Here is a 14567-nt window from a genome sequence, read left to right as displayed (position 1 = left end):
CCTACATCTCCCTGAGTTCCTTCATTTTCTGCAGCTTCCAAGGGGAAAAGCCATTCTATCTGCATTCTTGGTGTTAGACCCAGGGCTTTGCAAACTTGCTCACTTTGTAAATGCCTTCACAGGACCTGGTTAGCCTTTTCTTTCTGGCATCTGAGTCCAGAATTTATCCTCCTTAAAATATTTGCCAATTTCACGTATATTCAAAGGGCAAATATGAACTCTGGGCACATCTCTCCTGGCCACGTTATTTGCCTCTATGTTTCTTCAGGGTGGGAATGCTGTGCAAGCCTGTGTGGGGAAAGGCAAAGCCTCGGAAACGTGCCTCTCAGACCAGCCCCGGGACACAGAGACCCTGTCTAAACTGTCCATAGCTATCCCAGGGAGAGTTCAGCTCTTCAGTGAAAGAGCTGAATGACAGCTCTTTGCTTAATGACAAAGACGTCTCTCTTCTGATTATTTTCCTTTGGAAAGGAAGTTCATTTAATCAACTCATTTGGCTTGGCTTTTAAAAAATGATGGTCTTGTGCAAGATGTTAATGTTTATCCCTCATTAAATGCTGATTCTAATTAAACAAACTCTCCACCTTGAACAAGAAAATTGATTTTCTGTTTAAGATTTCTGTCGATAAAAATCATGGTGATTAGTGAGGTTGCAGTTAGTTATTAAGCCTTACTATATAGTTGTAACTTAAAGGCCATTATTTTTCAAATGATGGTCAATGGCCCATCAGGTTTCCCGAGTCTTTAGAGTTTTCAGCATTCATAATCCTTGAATGCGTTCAGAGGATTACAAGGCACTCCAGGGAGCAGGTGCTAGTGGCCGGGCAAGTTATTATTCTTTTTTCCAACAGTGAGAACTTTTCATAAATGAGGGTGTAATCCTACATCTACTGGCCTCAGGACATCCCATGCTCAGCAAGTGTAGCACATACAGGGTTTTTCTTCTCCCTTCCTTGTCATTATTATGGGGGTAATATGCATCTTTCCAATTTTTTCCCCCTATACACACCCACAAGCACACATGTGCACATGTACTATATAGACATTGGGCTTTCTTGGTCAAAGCAGGTTTTCTTAGTCATACTGTACAGTGCCTCCAGCTAGCTTTTCACCCAAGGATGTATTGTGGACAAATGACATGTCATAATATTCCCTATTAGACTGTACCAAAAGTATTTAAGGAACTCGTTTATCTTCAAACTAATCTGCATCCGAACTTATTTTCTTTATACTAATTTCATTGGCAGTCTAGCTACATTTTTTCTACAGTGCTACCATTTTTTAAAAGATTTTATTTATTTATTTTTAGAGAGAGGGGAAGGGAAGGAGAAAGAGAAGGGGAGCAATATCAATGTGTGGTTGCTTCTCACACACCCCCTACTAGGGACCTGGCCCACGACCCAGGCATGTGACTGGGAATCAAACCAGCAACCCTTTGGTTCACAGGCCAGCATGCTATCCACTGAGCTACATTAGTCAGAGCTGCTACCCTTTTTTTGAAATAGTTTTTACTCTTTCTGATCTATTTTCACAACCGGATTGGAGAAGTCATCTCTTTACTTTGGGAATCTCAGAGCAAATGGAGCATGACTTTTTTTTTTTTTTGCCTTATATACACAGAGCCCATTTCAGTAGGCAGAATGCTAAGTTGGCCCTCAGGATCCCTGCCCTGGGTACACAGGCATGTATCATCCTCTCACCTTGGGTGTGAAGGGGCTTGTGGCTATTATGAGATATCGCTGGTTAAATTAGACTATGCTATATGGCAAAGATGATATTAAGGTCCTTAATCAGTGACTTTGAGTTAATCAAAAGGAAGCTTATCATGGATGAGCCTGGCCCTTTAAGTCTCAGTCCAGAGATCAGAGACAGGCAGTGTCAGACAGACCCCAAGCCGCAGCAGGTATTCTCCTTTCGGCTTTGGAGGAGGAAACTGCCTTGTATGGGAAGGCCATGTGGGGGGGAGTGTCAGGCAGCCGCCAGGAGCTGAGGGTGACTCTTTGCTGGCGGCCAGCAAAAAGAGGGCCTTAGTCATATACCCTTAAGGAACTGAATTCAAAAGAAAGAAAGGAGAGAAAGGAAAGGAAAGGAAGGAAAGGAAGGAAAGGAAGGAAGGAAGGAAGGAAGGAAGGAAGGAAGGAAGGAAGGAAGGAAGANTGAGGGTGACTCTTTGCTGGCGGCCAGCAAAAAGAGGGCCTTAGTCATATACCCTTAAGGAACTGAATTCAAAAGAAAGAAAGGAAAGAAAGGAGAGAAAGGAAAGGAAGGAAAGGAAGGAAAGGAAGGAAAGAAAGGAAAGAAAGGAAGGAAACGAAGGAAGGAAGGAAGGAGGGAGGGAGGGAGGGAAGGAAGAAAGGAAGGCAGAAAGAAAGAAAAGAAACGAAACTGAGTAACTAGTGAACTTGGAAGAGGGCCAAAAGCCTCACATTAGACTGTTGTCCTCGCTGATACCTTGATGTTAGCCTGTGAGATCCTGAGCAGAAAACCCGGCTAGCCCATGTGGGAATCTTGACCCACAGAAACTATGAGAGAACACATTTGTCTTAAGTTGCCAAGTATAGCAGTCCGAATTGTGGCCACCAAAATATATGTCCACAGTAACCTCAGGATGTTCTTCTGAGAACATTCTAGAAACAATTTTTGAAGCTATAATTAAGGTAAGGGTCTCACGATAAGATCCTGGATGAGGGTGGGCAGAAAAGGTAAAAACTTGGACAGGCAGAAAGGAGGCAGCCAGGTGAAGGCGGGGCAGAGACCCACGTTCCACAGCCCGCAGGTCCCGGAACAGTGCGGGTTGTCTGGAGAGAGCTGATTCATAGCTTCTCGCTACGAATTAGAGAGAAAACCAACCCTGCCGACACCTTCCTTTTGGACTTCTGGCCTCCAGCAATGTGAGAGAAAAAAATTTCTGTCAAGTCTCCAAGTTCATGGTAGTTTGTTATGGCGGTCCTAGGAAATGAATACACCAAGTTTCTGGTAACTTGTCATGCAGAAATAGAAAAATAATGAACAAGATGAAAATGTCAGGAGACTTTTGTTTCCTACACAACATTGCAGCTCACACGGCAGTAACTGTCTAGAGAGGCAGCTGCTGGAGTGTGCGCGATCTGGTGGTCTCGGTGGGCCACACCGCCCCCACAACACCCTCATGCACACTCGCGCCTGGCCTGCTTCCTCATTTGCTGGGCCCTATAGTCATTTGCAGTTTTGATACTTGCTTTATGGTTGCAAATCACATTGCTTATTTATTGGCACTTCACTGCTTCTCAGAATTGAAAACACTCCCCAGCAGCAATGAGAATATTCAGAATAGAAATCTGTAAATGATAAAAGAAATTCCGAGCTAGTTCCAAGACTATGTTGAACCAAAGCAAATTTTTCAGAGCTGACTTAGCCAAGCAGCCTCTACATGGGACTTAAATGAGGTGGCCCTTTGCATTTAGATCTTTTTTTTTTTTAAGTATAAATAGTTAACAGTTTTCTTAAGCACTCAGTACTGTTTCCTGCCCTTAAGCTATCATTCAAGCACAGAGCACATAATAATCCTAATTTCACTGGAAACTAAACTTATCAAAGACAAACTGACTCTTCAGGTACATTTTTAGGTGAGCCCACTTTGAGTCAGGTTCATAGTTTATGCTGTGTAGCCTGCTGATTCTAGCTTCGCCCTTTCATACTTGATAGCAAGATATGAAACATCACCCGATTCTGAAGACCGGGTCTTCCTCTTATCAACGTGATTTCTGGCTGCGGGTTATGCTCCGCATCGAGACCCCCAGTTCCGTCTACCTCCTCTGCAGCAGAGGGCGACCTACCCTTGTTACTATTCAGGGGAGCAAAAACTTGCAAATGGCTTTAATGATTGTTTCTTTGTCTGCCAGTAGTGAGAATCACTTGAATTAATTTAAAGAAAAATGTCAAAGAGCAAATACCTTTCTTTCTAGGTGTCCCCTTACTGGGCAACTAATTGTTATGGTAGAGAACCAACATTTTTATAGCTGAGAAGGAGGAATTAATAAAGATCTGAGGAGAAATGATGGGACAAAATAACTTTGAGAGAAAATCAGATCCGTTTTAATTTAAGATTTCATTTATTTTTAGACAGAGACAAAGGGAGGGAGAAAGAAAGGGAAGTATCAATGTGTGGTTGCCTCTTGTGCACCCCCTACTGGGGACCTAGCCTGCAACCCAGGTATGTGCCCTGACTGGGAATGAACCAGCAACCCTTTGGTTCGAAGGCTGGCACTCAATCCACTGAGCCACACCAGCCAAGGCTGATTCTTAACATGAATTAGGAATAAAACCTAAACTCCTGTTGCTTAGGATATATGACAGCCCGGAAGTTGTATTTTAATGATGGCTGCGACTGAATTTCATTTGGAATACAAGGTTTAAGTTCACGGCTACCAGCCCTGTTACTATTTCATACTGACATGACATGCGAGGGTGGGCAAGCCTGTGTCTTGCAAAGGGGACAATGCTGTTTTTCCCAGGTCCCCTGGGGTTTGTTGTAAGCAGGTTTCTCTGGTGATCATCAGCACTGATCAGTATTTACTGAGCACTGACTGGGTGCCTGGAACTGTGTGAAGCCATTTCATTTGTAAAACTGTTTCTGCCCCTTATTTTATTTCTCTTAAAGAGAAAGAGCATCTGCTATTACTGTTGACAACATGCAAATAAAGAAATCTAATTTACTATTCTCGCTTGCAGCTAGAAAAGAGATTTAAGCATATATATTACACCATCTCCCAGTGAATCCATCCCCAAATACGTCACCTTAGGTTTACTCTTCTTCTGAGGTGACTGGCTTTTCTGTCAGGGCCGCTAAATAAACTGCGGTCCTATGCCTTCGTGTCTGTTTTCTAAAAGTGCGGTCCTATGCCTTCGTGGCTGCTCCACTAGGTCACAGACAAGGGACAGGGACCAAAGTGGAGGAACAAAGTGCAGACAGGAAATGACATTGGACACAGAGCGTCACATGGGAATGCAAGTAATACATTTGACATAGTAACTAAAGAGATCCAGTTTTGCAGTTTTTCAGAAGACCACTGTGTACCACCTATGATATGTCAGTTGCTGACAAAGGCAGCAGAAAATAAAATATTTGAGAGGTGCGTTAGGAGAGTGCCTAAGGTGACTGGGATCTTGCCTCAATGCAATAGCAAAATATGTTAGTGTTAGGTCATGTAGAAAAGTTAGCTGTTATTTCCTTTCAAAAGTTGTTTCACAAATTTCTTTCATTTTGCTAAATCGCTTGACAATGAAAAGTATCAAATATTCATTTTAGAAAATCTCAGGGCACACTAAATTATACAATTAAAATTTTTACAAGTTCGGTTGTGGAGCAAGGATGAGTTTTAACATTTCTTGTGACAACCCACTCCACTTTCACATTTTCTGCATTACCTTTTGAATCTTATTTATTCATTATTCAAAAGTAAAAACAAACTAGATGCAGGGAACAAAGAACCATTTTCTTTTGTGGGTGTTTCATTTTTGGCTTCTTAGAACAGTACCAGGGCCAAGAGTAATTAGTTGTCATTGTTTGTTTTAGTTCTCTGCCTAGGTGGGTGGATGGAAGACCAGCTTTCATGTTTCTGTTTTTATTTATTATTATTTCTTTTACTTTTCCTTAGGTTGAAAAACCATGCCTCTGCTGCTTTACTCATTGTGATGAAAGTGTGCTTAATTAAACACAAGGTTCTCCAGATGCTGCAACAAATGTCTTTGAGCCCAAAAGCACCTACCTGGCCGAGGGGAGGGCGGCCTTTCCCTCCAATGCCTGCATTTAAAGAAAACAAAAACAACTGGTGACATCGCTTGGGTCCAAACATGCATGTATCAGGAGGCATGGATGTTGCCACAACAAAAATTCAATTGTGTCACTACATGTATATATAGCTGTTTATAACAAGAAAAATTATATCGAAGATAATAGAGAAGTAATTTATATTCTTTATACAGTAGAGCATAATGGCAAGTGTTATCTGTAAAAGAAAATGCTAAAAGTAATATATTTAGGGAAATATGTTTTCCCGTAGCATTTTCTTTCCCCATTAGAGTTTGAAACGAAGAGTTGAGCGTGCTACCGCAATGATTAAAAATGCTGTAACTCATCTGCGTGGCTTTAACTTATTGATGGTGCTCCACGATGGCTTCTGCCTTCCTTCCTGGTACAGCCTCCCTCCAGGACACCACATACGTCCTTTACTCCAGGCTATGAGAGGCACAGTGCTGCCTGTTATCTTCACTCTCTTTTTCTTTTTCTTTTCTTTTTTTTCATCATTTGACCCAAATTTTCTATACTTGTCACATTCCTACTTCAAGGCTCTTCTCTTTAAATATAATCTTAGTTTTATGACTTGCAAGTAACTAAAGAGAAATGTGTTTTTAATTCATTCATACTGCATATAAATTGCATTTGCAACTACCACTGAAAAACTAGAGTTTGTGATCAACTCGAGATTAGGACATTGTTAAGCTAGATTGGAAGAATACCTGTGTGCAGACTGGCCCAATACCTTATCAGCGAAGCTCATTCTGAGGTACACAGTATGTTGCTTCTGCACTGGAATTAGTTATGCGGGCTTATTTGCTTTAAGTAAATACCAGACAATGACAATTTCAACAGCTGATATGGACAAAATGTCTCATGCACAATGTCATCTCAAAAGCAAAAACAAGTGAGAGAAAACACATCTTTTCCTTTATTATTTACACAAATCGTACTCAACAAACAAACAAAAGCAAGACTTTATCTCCATGTCTGTGGGATCCCTACGTGAGCTCTGCAAGACCATACGGAGGACTGGTGGGTGAAGGCCATGCACACAGGAAGCATGAGATTATCTCCTTTCTCGTGGCCATGCTAATCTTTCCTCAGTCACAGGGGACTACCGGCAGGATTCGCGGTGCCTTAGGCTGTTTCAGGCCACTCTGCCTCCAAGGTACACCCCTTCTACCTAAAGTGTCCTTCATTTCTTCCACTTATCAAATTCAACCAACCTTTCACGATACAGGTCTGGCATTCTGTCCTCAAGAAAGCACCCCCTGGAGCCCTGGAGTCACTAGTGTGCTTCAGCTCAGACAGCATTCTGTACGAATGTTTACAATTACGTGGCGGTATGATTCTGATTTACGGTGTCACTTCTAGACCATATCTGGGGGGAAAATTATCTCTCTTTTTTTTAGCTTTGTGTGCTTAATACTTAGCAAAGAGACTTTCACAGAGGTGCTGCTAATACTAGTTTGTTGAATGAATGAATCTGGCTAATGCATTTGACTTATACCATTTCAGACACTAGTTGGCCAAAGAAGCTAATCAATATAATGAGATGGAGTTCCTGGTGTTTTATCTATAAATAAACCTGATCTCAGAAGTCCATTTAAATTACACTTTTCAAATTAAAATCACAGAATTACTTCCTCTGCTTTCCATTTACAAACTGTATATTTTATAACCATGTCATAGAATCCAGTTAAGGGAAACTTTTACACCTTAATAAAATCATGTGAAGGGTTAGTTTTAATACTTTAAATCCATATTCTGGTCAGTTATTTAACAAACATTCATTGATAATTCACTGCCTGCCAAAGCCCCCCTACCTGGGACACTAGGAATGAATAAGGTCCCTGCTCTCACAGAACTTACATTCTAAAGGGGGAGACTGATAACAAACCCAACAATAACACCTATAGACAGAGTGTCTCTCTTTAAAGAATGCATTTTATAAACTTCGGGCTTAACTTGAAACTAACTATTAAGAAGAAGCTATCATTTAGCAGAAGGAGCTGCTAAAATACTGAAACACCTAAGTTAGACCGCAGACTCCTGTTTGCTCCTCTTGCAGATGCCTGACTGCAGAATTTGGGAAAGGCCTCATGACCAGAAGCACTGAGCTTTTTTTGAGAAAACAAACATGAATATTTTGAATTCTTTACTATAAAATAGACTGAGTGTGGTTCTGAATATGGTTGCAAAATTGTTTGGCTCTGTGAATCCACTGCACTATAAATTTAAGCTTTCTGGTAAAAGGATTGTTTTTCTAACCTTAAAAAATTAGTAGGAGTATTTTTCTTTTTTCTCCCATCATTGCCCCTCTTCTCCCTACCCTTCTCTTTGGTGCTCTTGGCAATGAGCTACTTTACAACACAGATTTTCCTGCAGGTAGTATCTATTATTTTTAGCCCAGTTAATGGCTTACTTACAGACCAGTGAGTCTAAATCATAAAAATATAAGGAATGACTCACCTTCATGAAAGTGAACTCTGATACATTTGGCCACTTGCATAAAACAGAAGGACATAAAACGAGGCGATTGGAGGACACAGAATTCATTAATCCTTGGGGTGGCAGTGATGCCAAGTAGAGAAGGCAGACATTTCTTTTAGGTCTCTTATGAGCAAAGTATTTACTTCTTTAAAACATGTGCAGTTAGTGAACATCTGTTACCCTTGGAGGAATCCCCTGTCAAGGGTATGGATTGGTCCGGATATGGATTTTCCTTCACTGCACTCATTTGTTCTGCTAAAAGTACCATCCATATATACTTCATTTACTATCATGATGTTCCACATAGCATTACTTCAAATAAAGTGTGGAAGCTACACACGATTAAAATAGGTATATAGGGATACCAAGTTGACAAGGAGGGGACGCTTGTGTTCACTGAAAACTTAACGGAGCTAGAAATACAGTTTTAAGGATGTTCTTGCCTCTGTGGCTCCAGATCAGGATTGGCCATGAGTAATTTGTTCAAGATTTGGAAAGCAGAAAGGAGGCAGCAACACTACACTCTGAAGAATGGTGCACAGTGCCAGGCACCCCTGCAGTTCATGCATGGTGTCACTGATCTGCTGGTTCGTCCTGACGAAGGACAGCAGCTGGGCTTGTGGCTGTTCCAGCTACCACTGGCTCGCCTCCTCCAGCTTCTCCAAGTCCTGGGTGAGGCACATGTGCAGGCCTGTGGGAAAGTGCATCCGCTTCTTCTGCAGGTCACCTGTGTCATTGAGGTTTGCAGTGGTAAGACAGATGTGAGTTCCAATTGCTCGTTGCAGGCTCCAGTTGGTCCTTGCTATACTCTGGTTCCCATGCAGTGTTTCTTCCCGACTGCCGGCCCAGATGACCTACAACAACCTCAGAACCACAAGCCGATACAGCAGCAATGGGTTTCCACAGGCCTTTTCAACAATTACGTATGATCCAGCCTCTTTAATGAATTTATACTTTGATGTTGCACACAATGAATGGGTCTGCTTCTGGATTAAACCCCAACTAACACTGTAACAAACAATGTAATTTGGTATGGTCTCTTTTTAAGAAGAATTACAATGTATACGACCATTATTGAAATTCATGTTGAATTTATACTTATTATTGTTTTAAGCAAGTTTTCCTGAATTTATGTAGCCCTCACTGACCTCAATATGAGAAAATTTGTGTTTTTTTCTGACTTTTAAATTTCTTTATTGTTGTTCAAGTACAGTTGTCTCCATTTTCCCTCCACCCCAGCCATCCCCATCTCCCACCCTCAATCCTACTCCCTTTTGGTTTTGTCCATGTGTCCTTTATATGTGTTCCTAAAAGCTGTTGTTTTTATTTCATATTTTTACAGTTCTTGTTGAGGATCTTTTTTTGATATTTTAATTACAATTCTCAGAATACTTTAAATTCTTTTTTATACTTTACAAACATGTAGCAATAAATTGACAAATAAGGTTCTAATGAATAAATGTGTTGATAGATACCCTATATGTATATATAACTACTTTAAATTCTATCTCGACTGTGTATAAGCGAAAGAAAATAGTTTACTCTTAATAGAATACAGAAAAATGGAAAAGAACAGAATCTCCTTTCCTTATAATGATTAAGACAGATCTTTAAGACTGTAGCTAGATCCAAACACTTATTTTTTTAATCACCCTGTTATCCTAACCTTCAAATCTGAAGATCATAAATGGTCCATAAATGGAATAAATACATGTTCAAACAAGACACACCCTAGATGAATAGGATTGCTTACCCCCATCCAATTGGAAAACAAATCTGTTTCCCCCTCTAATGGTGATCATATCCTCAGTAACCGGGCCACTTTCTCAGCAGTCAACTGGGACTGAAATCACAGGGAGTCAATGATTGCCACCCCCACCCCCACCCAGTCAGGAGCTGGAACAAATTATAAAGTCAGGAAATGGAGAGTTAAAATGTCAGCTTTTTCTTTTTTAAGCTGATAAAGGAAGGCTAGATAAAGTGGATTTTTTAAAAAGTATGTAGGAGGAGAAGTGTCAAGATGAGCTTGCTAATATTTTACCTATAAGCTGGAAAGACTCACCCACACAGTCACAAATAACGGGTAACAACTGCAGGCCTCACTACAGTAACTGCACAGCAGTCCGTATCTTCCCAGTAAGAAAGAAAATAGTTTCTACTCTTGCTGTTTTGCTGTGCATCTAGAAACTTGTCATATACAATCAAACTCTTTACTCACCTTTACCAAGCAGTGTCTTCAGGATTCCAGTAGATTTAAATGTGACCCAGACCCTCATTCTTGGGAGGTCTGAGGCCCTGATCACTACGATCTTCACATTATTTCCAGTACTTGGTGTTCCTTTTCATAACATTAGCTTATTCTCTCTGCATATATGGTATTTCCGTGAACTGACTATAAACTCTTTATAAGAAGGGTCCATGTGCTAATGCTCATGTTCTACCTCATTGCCTTTACCATAATGTCAGGAACATGATAGTATTCAAATTAAAATACATTTGTAAGTGTATAAGTGTGTATACATATAATGAATGAATGAATGACTGCTGGGCTCATGTTGCACAACATCTTCCCAGGGAAGCAGACTCTAAAATAGAGATTAACATGCAGAAAATTGATTAGGGGCTACTAACAGGATCAACCTCTGTGAAAAAACAAACAAAAAAATCAATTTGGGGTAAAAGGAGAATTTGGGCAATGCCACAGTTTCAACAAAGTTCTTGGTTAAACCCATACACAGCCCTAAAGCAGGGATGGACCTTCCAAGTTATGTCAGTTTGAGAGAGGCAGCTGCGCCATTTAGTGGATGCAGGCTTCTCCCAGGACGGGTGTGACCTTGGGAAGGTGTCTTTCCAGGAGAGTGCAATTCCTGCAGAAGCTGGCTGCAGGGATCTGGAAGCATCATCAGAAGCTGGAGAATTCGGTGCTTCATTACTGAAGGGAGATCTAGGTGGTACAGCAGAGCATCTACGATATACGACCTTCTGGGATGCTCAGATCCACTTCTTCATGTGAACTCTGGGAGAAGCTCCTCAGAGATTCACAGTGGAGAGTCTTGTCTTTGGAGACATTTTTGGAAGGTGCATGGAACAAACTGTAGCCACCCAACACCTGGGTTGATGTTGCAGCCACCATACATCAGCTTCCTTGTCTGCGTTCCATACTGGCTTCCCCTCATCCCCAGCTAGTGTCTCTTTCATTCCAGGTGGTCCTGACACAGGCCCTTATGCCTTAGGGATCTGAGCACCTAAACATCATGCCTTTTCCAGGCCACTGCATGCATTTGTCCATGAACCATAAAAAGTGAGTGAAAATAAATGGAAACATCCAAGTCAATCACTTGGGTGACAATCATATTCCACTCTGCCCCCATTTTGTAACAGAATTTCTAGTTCTTCCTGATGGCCAAGGTCAATTACTCCTTCCAGTAATGGTGACTTAATTTTGGCTATGATCTCTTGGCAATAGGGGCCCTAAGTGAGCAGCAGCTACAACTTTCAGCTCAGTGGAACTTCTGCTGTGTTCCCTGGTAGATACATTCCCCTTAGAGAACCAGGGCCTCCACAGGTGCAGCATCTAGAATTGGGAGAGGGGAGTCCAAATCCCCAAAGCAGGTCACTGGGAGTGATGTTAAGAGGGTTTACTCAGTATTCCACTCTGTACATCTTTTTTCACCCCATTCATCTTCTATTTTATTGGATCTGCTTGGGTGTAAAAAGCCAAAGTGGACAGGACACTTGCTTACAGCTCGGACCTGCTGAAGAACGCTTTCCAGCTCTTCAGCTTGGTGCCCTACTCAAAACTAGTAGGCTTGTACTACACCCAACATGTAGAATATGCTGCCTCTAAAATCTGAGAGATGCACCAGCTGCTGTGCATCCTTCTCTGCAGTAAGGCACGTAATGTGCTATGACTTACCCTTTACTTTGGAAGTCATCTCTTGGCATTGCCAAGACCATTGGACTTCTAAAATTTTTACTGATAGGGTAGTTCCCTTAATCTTCATAAAATATACCTCTTCTATCTGCTGTGCCTATGTAAAGATCCCCCAAACACTTAACAACTTCTTGTTTTTCTGGTCTGATTAGCATTAAGTCATCAACATAGTAAATCAGAATGTTTCATAGTTTGTCCAATTGTTATGTCTATGTTCCAGATCTTCTCAGAATATAGTATTTCCGAAGGCAGGATAGATAACACAGTCTTCAACAAGATTTCAGCTTTGTCCCCTTGATAGTATCTAGGAAAATATGTATGCTATGAAACAAAGGAGAAAATACAAAATAGGACCATAATTAGTGTAAAAAATGACTAAAATAAGAAAAGATTGGAAGAACATCAATAAAATGTGACCTCAAAAATTAAAATCAGAGTTAGAATAAGGCAGAAGTGACATTGTGGAAAAATAAATTTATGGTGTAAAAGGCCAACTAGAAAAGCCCTCCTAGAACGCAGAGAATACCAACAAAGAGACCAGATGGGAGGGAAAAAATGGTAGCTATCAAGGTCACAATGTTAAGATCCAACATATAGTTCTTTGGTAAGAAGGACTAGATCAGAATTTTTTTTAATATTTATATTTTATTTATTTTTAGAGAGGGGAAAGGAGGGAGAAAGAGAGAGAGAGAGAGAGAGAGAGAGAAAACATCAATGTGTGGTTGCCTCTCATGTGGCTCCCACTGGGGACCCAGCCTGCAACCCAGGCATGTGCCCTGACTGGGAATCGAACCGGCAACCCTTTGGTTCGCAGCCTGCACTCAATCCACTGAGCTATGCCAGCCAGGGCTAGATCAGATTTTTAAAGCAAATTAAAAGAAAATGTCCTGAGATAAAAGAGGCTGCAGACAGTAATGACACATTTTATGCCAGAAAAAAGTGATAGTCACTAGCCAGATAGATCCTCATGGCATTTTGAAATAAAACAAATAAGACAAGTTTAAAATAAAGTAGTTTTACCAAATAATTCCAAGAACAAGCAGTAGTGAAAAACCGTATGCACAGCATATTTAGGGGGTAATGACAGCATTGTACATAAAGTAATGGCATGCAGACAATGTGCTTTAAAAATTGTTATGAATTAAATTTTTAAACATGATTAAGAAGTATAGAACTACTCTCAGGGAAAATAAATAATTTATATATTCCATCAAATAAATTAAAAGAAAACAAGAGGGGAAGAGCAGAATACCAGAAAATATCTTTATGACCCTGGAGGGCAGGAAGGGTTTCCCGTTACAAGACCCAGACAGTACTTTTATAGGCAACGACTGACTACTCTGATTACATTCACATTAAATTCTTCCCTACATCACAAAGTGCTATTTTTCAAAAAGCAGAAGACAAAAAAACAGGCTTTAAAAAACTTTTTAAAAAATAGAGGTGACCAACTCGATAGAAGGGAATGCTAGGAATATAAAGAATGCTCAAAATCAATGTTAAAAGACAACCCAGTAGAAAATAGCAAAAAAAAAAAAGAGACAAACTTTCTTGAATACAAGCAATTAAGAGCTGAGCATGTAATAAACATGAAAATATATGCAACCTCCCCAATAATCGTGGGAATGCAAATCGATACAAAAGGAGACACAACCACAGGGACAAAAACCGAGACGCTCGGTAGCAGTAAAACAAGGACGCAGGACAAGAGCAACTCTGATCCCTGAGTCGGGAGGGTAAATCAGCACAACCACCTTCGAGGGAAATCCGACAATTTAGTAAGATTGAATGTCTGAATTTCACTCTTAAATATATAGAGAAAAAAGATCGGATATGAGTGTGCTGTGTTTGTGCACCTATGATCTTGGCAGAGGAAGAGACTTTGGTGACTGATTTGTGGATAAACGTACAGATAACAAATTTAAAAACCAGCATGGCGATGTCAGAGACCACCTTCCGGAAGTGGGTACCTCTGGGGAAAAGGGGCAACGTGCACTATGAGGAGCAAAGACGGAGATTTTATTTGAACACATAATATAACCTGTCTTAAATTAGGTGGGTAGACGAGCATATATTATTGTATCCTGTATATTTTTTGATATGCCTTAAAATTTATGAAACCAATGTATGCCTAAATAATAAAGATATAGGAATCAATTAATAAATTAGAAAATTAAGAGAATAGATCAACTAACCCAAGATCTTGGTCTTTCTGAAGATAAGTTTGCACGTGAATAAAAATGATAACAAAAATATGACAAAGACATACCATCAGAGATGAGATGCTTTAAAATTCTAAGAAGATAGCATTTGATAAAATTGAACAATATTTCAATGACATAGATAATTTTTTAGGAAACG

The sequence above is a fragment of the Sturnira hondurensis genome, unplaced genomic scaffold (assembly GCF_014824575.4).
Source record: "Sturnira hondurensis isolate 20B ecotype Veracruz unplaced genomic scaffold, ASM1482457v3 Scaffold0010128, whole genome shotgun sequence".
In the NCBI taxonomy this organism is placed as follows: Eukaryota; Metazoa; Chordata; class Mammalia; order Chiroptera; family Phyllostomidae; genus Sturnira; species Sturnira hondurensis.
This window is presented reverse-complemented; position numbering follows the sequence as displayed.